General features: G+C 31.2%; 1 long non-coding RNA gene across 1 annotated transcript; it reads left to right on the top strand.

Annotated features, from left to right (window-relative positions):
- Positions 1–4894: 4894 nt before the first annotated feature.
- On the top strand, positions 4895–8085 carry LOC135138288 (uncharacterized). Its single transcript, XR_010282019.1, has 3 exons — positions 4895–5040; positions 5097–5300; positions 8015–8085. It is a non-coding gene; the product is annotated as an uncharacterized LOC135138288 (long non-coding RNA).
- Positions 8086–9389: the final 1304 nt, after the last annotated feature.

Raw genomic sequence — 9389 nt, 5'->3', positions numbered from 1 at the left:
ATTTCCTTTGATTTCCTGCGATTTTCTATGATTTCCTGTAATTTCCTGTGATTTCCTGTGATTTCCTGCGATTTCCTTTGATTTCTTCTGATTCCCTTTTTGATTTTCTGTGATTTCCTTTGATTTCCTCTAGCGTGTACAATTGATTTCCTCTGCGGTTTACCCCTCGGTTTTCCCTAAGTTATTATTTATATTTAACAACTTCTCATCTGAAATTTTTAAATACTTAAATATCTTGAGAAATTTGAGACAGCTTTTTTAACAGTATGGTCAACATTAATGATAAATTTTTCACAGTACGAATCAAGCTTCATTCTATAAATATCTGTCAGAGTGAGTTGTAGATTTCTATGATGCATTATACTATGTTGTTGTAGCCATTTTTTTTACAAATTTTCCATTTTTCCAAAACAGACAATTTTCTAAATAACCCAGTAAACACAGTTGTGATGTTGACGTGACAGGTACGTACTCACAAAAGAACAATAAGTACATCGCATGATTATGTCTTAACGATATACCTGGAACGTAAGCTATATAACATCACAATGGAGTACTCATGCTATGTAACAAACACGTAATGTTGACTACAATTACTAGATATCTCATTATTATGTCGCAGCGATATAGCTTGCATATAAACATTTAAACATCACACTGTGGTACTCTTGTTATGTAACTAACACCTAATGTTAACTGCATTTACTAGATATCTCATTATTGTGTAGCAGCGATATAGTTGGCAGGTAAGCCTTGTAACATCACAATGGAGTATGTAACCAATAAGTAATGTTAACTGTCGTTACTAGATATCTGATTAATATATACATATACATTCTTCGGAATGTTTTATTTTTATTAGTTAATTATGCAAAGTGTTTTTCAGTTGATTTTACAAAATGGCATGTTAAATCGAAAATTAACGTTTCTGACAGGGCAACAGCAAAAAATATTTAAAAACATACATATCGAGTATTATATAGCTCTATTTTATATTTATTATTTATGTTTGTGTTGCAAGTAAATAGCATATTCATAAACAAAAGATGCTGAGTCTTAAAAAAAGAAATTTCTTCCCTGTCTTAAATCTTGCACAAGCGAGATGACGCCAATAGTGAGTTGCTCTTAATTTTTTTTTTCATATTATATTTCCTGTAATTATATTTATTTATAATTTTATTTTTATATGTCCATAACAACCTGCGCTTTATAAAACAGAACAAGAGACTTAATGCACATAGTTTATGATCAGAATTAAAAAATGTCCCATCTAACAGGTAATAGGAATTAAGACTAGTAATGAGACATTATTTTTTAACCTCTGCCTATACGTCACTGCCAAAAAGGAACAATTATACATATACAGAATTTTGAAATGAGCTAGAAAAATAAAATGATATATTTCCTTATTTTATTAATTCTAATGCAAAATATGTTGAAAAAACTAATCTATTTCAAGGTTAGCGATATCGTTCTTAAATAAAAATGAATTAAATAATTTCTTCACTTTGATCGTAAGGAAAACAAATAATAATTTGAATACGAAACAATAATTGATCGAGTTTTGTGTATTGACTTTCGCACTCAGTTATAGGTATATCTGTTTAACATTAAATTTTCAAAAGTTTAGATTTTTCCAATGTAATCTTGGGCTCTAAAATAAACTGGTAATGTATAATGTATAATTATAATTGAGTATTTTCGTCGTTGATCTTTAAATTATTATTTATTCAAAAAATTCACTTAATTTCATATCCAATATGTAACTAACTGAAAACTGATAATAAAGCAGCAGATATGACGAAATAGTGTAGACTTTTTTTAATGTCGGTAATAGAGTGTATGTATAATAAGAAGAGAGCGGAAAATATGCAGCAAAATTTTGGGAAATATGATCATATGACATGCATCAAATTTATGCAAATATGCAATAACTTTCTTAATATATGCAGAGATATGCAGTTGCATATGCTCCAAAAATAAAAAAAAGCGTAATAACCGAACAAAATTTATTTACAAATTGCAAAAACACCTTACCTTTTATTACAAAAAATACATAAATCACATTGCAAAGTGTTTAATTAGATCTCACTGACAAATAAATGACATTTTTTAAGATAATATTCTTATACTCAAAAATAAATATAGGTAAACAGAACGAATTAAAAAATAGTAGTAATCGACTATTTAATTACTATTTTGGTAACAATTTATTTTTAAATATTTTTCGAAATATTCTAACAAAAATTTTTCCGGTGATTCTAAAGTATGTATTTGTAAATAGAAAAACTGCGTACTGCGTCCACAGATGTAAAAATACTTATCGGATTAGAGCAAGCACAACAAAACACAGTTCCTTCTTGAAGAATAAGTTCAGGAAAAGGTTTAATGCATAAATTAATTTGAGTTATCTACATATTGACACACATCTCTATCGCTTTAAACACTTAAATGCAAACTCACGATGAAAAATAATAGGATAACGTCCCTTCGACCACCATAAAACATACCATTAATACACTTAAGTAACGAACAATAGTTATTTATTATACAAGCGGTTAAAGTGAATGTTTAATGAGCGGTCAGTTTAAGGCGAGAGCGGCGTATGCCGCGAGCGCCTTAAGACCGCGAGTTACACATTCATTTTAACCGCGAGTGTAATACAAACTTTTATTTAATTTTGACAACCCCAAGTCCCAAATTGTGAAAAAATTGGTGATTCAAAGTTCACATTCGAGAAACGTCAGAACTGACAGCGACCAAATAAAAATTTTATATGCTTAGAATTTAGGTTACAATATCAGGTGTGTGTGTGTAGTATGTGACTCTGGCGACGGTGTTTGTTTATTTTAAACAAACTAAAATTATCGAAAAATTGCAAAATCATGCAAGATTCCAACGACAAAACTTGCTCCCAGAAAAGAGGAAATCAGAAAGTGTATCAAAAGTTCCTTAAATGAAAAGAGCAGCAAGGCACTGGAGAAATTACAGAAATGGTAACCATGGTTTTAAAACAGCAAAATAAAAATTTTATTTCGCTAGCGGTTTAAAAATTTTATGGCGCTATCGGATAAACCAAAGCTTTAGTGGCCTACTGACGGCAAAATAAACGTTTGTTTACATGTCAAAATTGAATAAAAATATTGAAATGAACGGTATTTCCAAAAGTAATTAGGACCCGAATTTACCTGGCAGGATGGCTTAACACCCAGTGGTTCCTCCAAACTACCATAAAACGCAAACCTTTCCCAGTTATTTGCAATATGATTCATGAAATTTCGTTTTTCTAGAAAAATGCCGATCGAATGGCTTTTTTTTTTCAAAAAGTAGCACAAAAATTGATAAAAATGCAAAATATGGACACGTTACGTGAAATATGCAGCAGAAGGCAAATATATGCAAATATGCAATTTTTTTATAGCTGTATTCATTTTTAATTAGCATGATTCGTTCACATATTAAATATCAAGACTTATATGCAAAAAATAACGGATATGCAAATTTCATAAAAGCCGCTCTCTAAATTAATAACCAATTCATCGGGTATGTTTCTGTTGTTGTCTTCGTTCGACACCACTGTATTTACAGTATTTAAGCAGGTATACGTTTCCGCCCCTAAAATCCCACGAACGGCATCCTTGCCCACGTAAATACAGTAGGTACCTGAAATGAAAACAGAAACAGAAATAGTTTTACAACACCTTATCAAAATTTAAAAAAACCACTATGGTATTATTTGAAATTTATTGTTAAAGATTATATGGTCAATTAGATGTGGGTCGTCGTATTCTTTAAAAAGTGACCTTCGTCAGTGAGTTCGTAATGCTTAATTAATAATTATATTCAGAGCGAAAAATACAACGGCTTTATTAGAAATATACCAAAGACAAGTTCTTTTCATTGTAATAATTTCTAAGAATTATTTCTGTAAACTTGTTTACTTGAAATGTTATTTTGTAAGTACCTGCTTGGCAAATGATAAATAGAACATCTGTAAGGTGACCAGATTTCAAAAGTCCGAAATCGGAACATTAGTTTCCATTTCCATCGTAATCTGATATATAACTGCTTTGAAAATTTTTAGTTGTAATATACTAACAGTACTGACATTTGCTGACATTTAAAACAGTGCTGACAACCGTATCGATACAAGTTTTGTTCCCAATTTTTCACAAAATAAAATTACTATTCATGAAAATTAGTGATTTATCCTAGGATTTATCTTTATTCTTATCAGATTTATAGAAATCGGAACATTCACGGAACGAATGTTTTAATCGGAACATTTATTGGACGAAATTTGAAATCGGAATTATTAGAGTATTGAAATCGGTACACTTCCGATCAAATCGGAACGTCTGGTCACCTTAAACATCTGCGGTAATATAGGGAAGACCCAACGACACAAACAAAGCCATAAAAATTCTTTGCCCATTGTCCCTGAAACGGGACAAGGTTTTGAAGAGTTCATTCGTCGAATTTTGATTTTATAAAGACGTTTATAAAGCGATGATGGGTAGCAAAAAAACTAGAGAGTGGTTAATTTTGATTTTATTAAATTTATTTTATCTAATGAAAAAATAACGCTCAACTTCTGCATTTACTATCCACCAGATGTTTGGGGGGTGCAGTCGGACCTTTGTTAGTTTGGTTTGTCTATGAGTCGGACGATCCCTATTTTCCATATTTATGGTTATTGCACTTCACACTCACAGTGAAGCTGTCGAATTCCATTTGGCCATTTGGGTCACAACCACCGAACCTTTCTCGTAAATCCGTAACTCACTTCATTTTTAATGCAGTTTTGTGAAAATTGTGTGGGTTGAATTTACACTAGGTAAGTTAATATAATTCTAATGAATCATTTTAATTTTTACATGCTTCTGTTGTTTTTGATAACTGTACGTAAATAACAACAACAGTTTTTTCAGACAAGCTGGAAATACCACCATTAATCACTGAAGATACTCCCGCTGATTTTGAAGAACTTACGGTGATTGTTTTTGAAAGTGAGGCGCTTTGCCATAACATGTTGCAAAGGTATGTTACTGCAATTTTTTATGAACTAGGTGCTAATGAACATAATTTTACTCTAGACTTGAAACAAATACAAAAAATATGTGCGAAACAAAAGAAATTTTAAAGGAAACGAGTGAACAAATCTCCAATATGAAAACGTCATCAAATGTGACAAATCAAAGAGAAAACAGTAATAGAAGATATGCCGCCAAGACCACAGATAAACAAATTTTGAGGAATTAGAAGATTATCTCTGCCTACTACAACAACCAGGTTTCTTTGTAAGTTAAAAAAATACAATTAGTTCAGTCAAATTAGCGATCAACCTCGCAATGAGAGATAATAAGCTGAATTTTCGTATATACCTTCAATTTAGCGTTCTAAAAGTTGTCTCAAAAGTCTCATAAAATCTCGTGACTGCGTCGTAAGTTATTCAAGGTCAAAGGTCAAGAAAAACATTATTTTGCGATTATCTCGGTTTCTATTGCTCTAATGATGTTAACACCTATTATCATAATTGTAGAGCATAAAATTTGGGACAAATTTTATTTGAAATATTTTTTGATACACTTAATCGTTTTTGAGATAGAGGGCAGTGGGCGCGCAGCGTTCATCCAATCATACTCTAATGCAATCAACCGTGAATATCTGTGAATACTACCTTGAATTTTGAAAAATTTGTATTATTTATGAGTTAATACATTGCATTTAATAACATTTTGCATATTTTCAATACATTTATTTAATGATACTTACCTACTTTGTATAATTAAAAACTCTTTAAATGACATATTTATTGTAGGTATATCTTAGGTTAGATTATTATATACAGGGTTAGTCACGAGAGAATTACTTCTGAAAATTAATTTTACGCAACCCAAAATACGAATACCATGTACCATTTGATACTAACTGAATTTAAAATGAAATGCTTAATCCATGATTGCTTTGAGTTTGGCAATGTCATTTTGACAATTGTGGAAAAGGAGGTTACGCGAGTGTCCATGGTGGTACCGCAGCCAGTCGGAAATCTCCTCCGGCGCCGCTAATAAATTTGTCAGTGTGCCTCTTGATCTTTTACAACCGATTAATCATGAGAAATTTATTTCTAAAAATTCCTTTTACAGCATTTTATTCAAAGGTTACAACAGAAACTCAAACAAGTAAGTAAATAATTTAACTACTAATCTGTTGAAAATGTTGGGCATTTTGGGGGGATGCTACGCTTTTTTTTGTAAATGGATGGCCGAAGAGGTCCAGAGGTTGCAGATTTGCACTTCGAAGACGCTCTAGGTGACGCAGAGATAGCGAAATAACACATGCACATTAGCGGCGAACAACATTGGTAGAGCACTTACGGCTTCAGTATAGCCCAGATTGATCTGACGGTATGTCGTCGATCCAATGGGGTTCTAGAGGCGAGTCAACGATGAAAAAAAATGTTAAAAATTAATTAACGTCAAAGTGACACTGCCAAAGTCAAAGCAATCATGGATTAGGCATTTCATTTTAAATTTAGATAATATCAAGTGGTACGGGGTATTAGTATTTTGGGTTGCGTAAAAATAATTTTCAGAAGTAATTCTCTCGTGACTAACCCTGTATCTTAAAGTTATATTAATTTTTTCAAAGTAAATTTTAAGGAAGTAAAACGAGTTAATATATTTTAATTTTATCTTCATTCAGCAGCTGTACATTTCTTACGATTGAAATTGAATTGCAGTGAAAATCTATAAATTTTTAATAATTTAAAAAACAAAAGTATCAATTTTCTTCTTCTTCACCGTCATCTTCTGGACGTTCGGGAATTTCTGTTTCATCGTCGTCATCTTCGGTGCCCTGAATTGTTGTTTCCAGACCTTCCAGTTATAATCATGATAGAAAAATAAGTATTTAAAAACTTACACATTTTAAAGATATAAATAAATTGAGATATACAATAAATATTTCATTAAATGAGTTTTTAATTACACAAAGTAGGTAAGTATTATTCTATGAATATATTGAAAATATGTAAAATGTTATTAAATACAATGTATTAATTGATTAATAATACAAATTATTCAAAATTCAAGGTAGTATTCACAGATATTCAGTTGATTGCATTACAGTACGTACGGACGAGCGCTACGCGCTCACTGTCCTCTATCTCAAAAACGATTGAGCGCATGAAAAAATATTTCAAATAAAATTTGTCCCAAATTTTGTGCTCTACAATTATGATACTAATTGTTAACATCATTGGAGCAATAGAAACTGAGATAATTGCAAAAAACTGTTTTTCTTGACCTTTGACCTTGAATAACTTACGACGCAGACACGAGATTTTATGAGACTTTTGAGACAACTTTTAGAACGCCAAAATTAAGGCGTATACAAAAATTCAGCTTATTGTCTCTCATTCCGAGGTTGATCCCTTTTTTATGCTAAAATGACTGGACTAAATATATTTATATGTACTTACATATAACATAATTTTGGATATTATATACAGGTAGATGCCTGTAATACTATAACACTTTTTAGGAACCTACTAAAAATGACACATTTCGCTTAACACGTTACATACAGAGTGGGTTGCAGAAAAGTCTTATAGTGAAGCACCCTGTATGTTATACACACGCGGTGACTTCCAAATAGATTCGGAAAAAAAATCCTTTAATTGTCACACGGATTCAAAGTAATTAAATTGCTGCTCCAGTTTCAAGAAACAAATACGGAACATCTTGTTAAATGTAAATGATGCGGCAATGATTTATTCAGTTTCCATTGTGACTAAATTTTTTCTTTATTTTTGCTGTGTGTTGTTTAGATGAAAACAAATGGCACTGAATGAGGTGTAGATCTTGATATTTTTTCCCCTGAATTAGGACTAGATAAAAGAAATTACTTAAAATTTTCTCTACTTCATGATGTTGTGGTTTTATTTTCCGAACTTATTTCAGAGTCGCTCGATATATACACATAAAAATATTTTCTTCTTTTCTTATTTCAGGAACTGCTATTGTCCCAGATAGGTGGTAATGGGAAAAAGAACAATGTGGGGCGTGTATTTAAAAAAAAAAAAAATCTGCGAATTTGCTGTAGCTTGTTTGTTCGGTAGGAAAATTCCAAAATGGCTGGGACAAAAACAATGAATATTATGAAAGGTATTTTTTTTTGCAATAAATATAATTATTACAATTTTTATTTTTGAAGAAATTACAATGAAGACCCATTCCGCAACAGAAAAAGAAGTAGAACAACGCTGCTCAGAGTGGCTAAGGCATTCTAGTCAACGCCTGAAGAAAGAAAAAACAACGACAGTTTATAGTTTCTATGTCTTTTTTAAGTGTAAATTATATTGTATTATTTTCGAATTAGGAAATCATATATATATTTATTTATTTATATTATAAATTTGTATTAATTTTTGTATTTTATTACTTATTACATATTTTATTTTTTCAAACATTGAATAAAATAATAATTTACTGTAAGCTCTAAATTTTACTCTCCATATCCATATCCCTAAATGGTAACTAGACTTTTTGAAATGCCTATTCATATCGCATAGATCATGTTAATAAAATATACTGAGAGTTATATGTTTACGATGTTGCGATATATACGTAACGTCTATGTCCATTTAATACGTTATATTGGCGTTTAAAATAAAACGTAACAGATACATCAAAATATAGAGAATCTAGCGACATACTAACACAACGTTATGATGATGTACCAGCGAGCACGTCTCTACTCTGAAACAATGTGGATGTCACCAGTATGTTACAAGCATGGGTCACTGTTGATTACATTACATAGCACAGGGAAAGCAAATGTACGCAGTTTGGTATGTAACAGCTAACAAGATCGTAGACAGAGTTAAGTGGCATTAACATCGCTACGACGCAACTGTGTTTACTGGGAAAGTAACTATATTTGCATTCGCAATTTCCGTATTAAATAGAGTTTTAATTTAGACAAACCACTTTGTTATATCACTATAATCGCGTGAGTAACGACTGGAAAGAAAAAACACTACATATTTCAACACTATATTCATTATCTTCAGTTTAAATTTCGATTATTCGGGAACATTTCAATAAATAATATAATACTGAAGGTGTCGATAATATCTCCTGTTATCAAACACATGCGCAGATGACTGTTAAACTGCAGTCGCATTTTACGTACTGTAGTAACTGAACCGTGTAAAATGGGTATCAAATTAGTTAATACATTATTACGACTGGGGACAATTTTCGCCCTAACACCACCTTCAGTGAATGTTGAAAATAGAACATTGGGTGTGAAAATTTATCACTGCGTTACTATTTTTCTGTTAATTAGTTATTCCTTGGTGTCATGGTACCACGTGAAAAAAA

The sequence above is a fragment of the Zophobas morio genome, unplaced genomic scaffold, assembly GCF_036711695.1.
Source record: "Zophobas morio isolate AGI-343-1 ecotype UQ-CSIRO unplaced genomic scaffold, CSIRO_AGI_Zmor_V1 ptg000030l, whole genome shotgun sequence".
Taxonomy (NCBI): domain Eukaryota; kingdom Metazoa; phylum Arthropoda; class Insecta; order Coleoptera; family Tenebrionidae; genus Zophobas; species Zophobas morio.
Note: the sequence above shows the minus strand (reverse complement) of the source record. Positions and strands in the feature narration are given on the sequence as shown.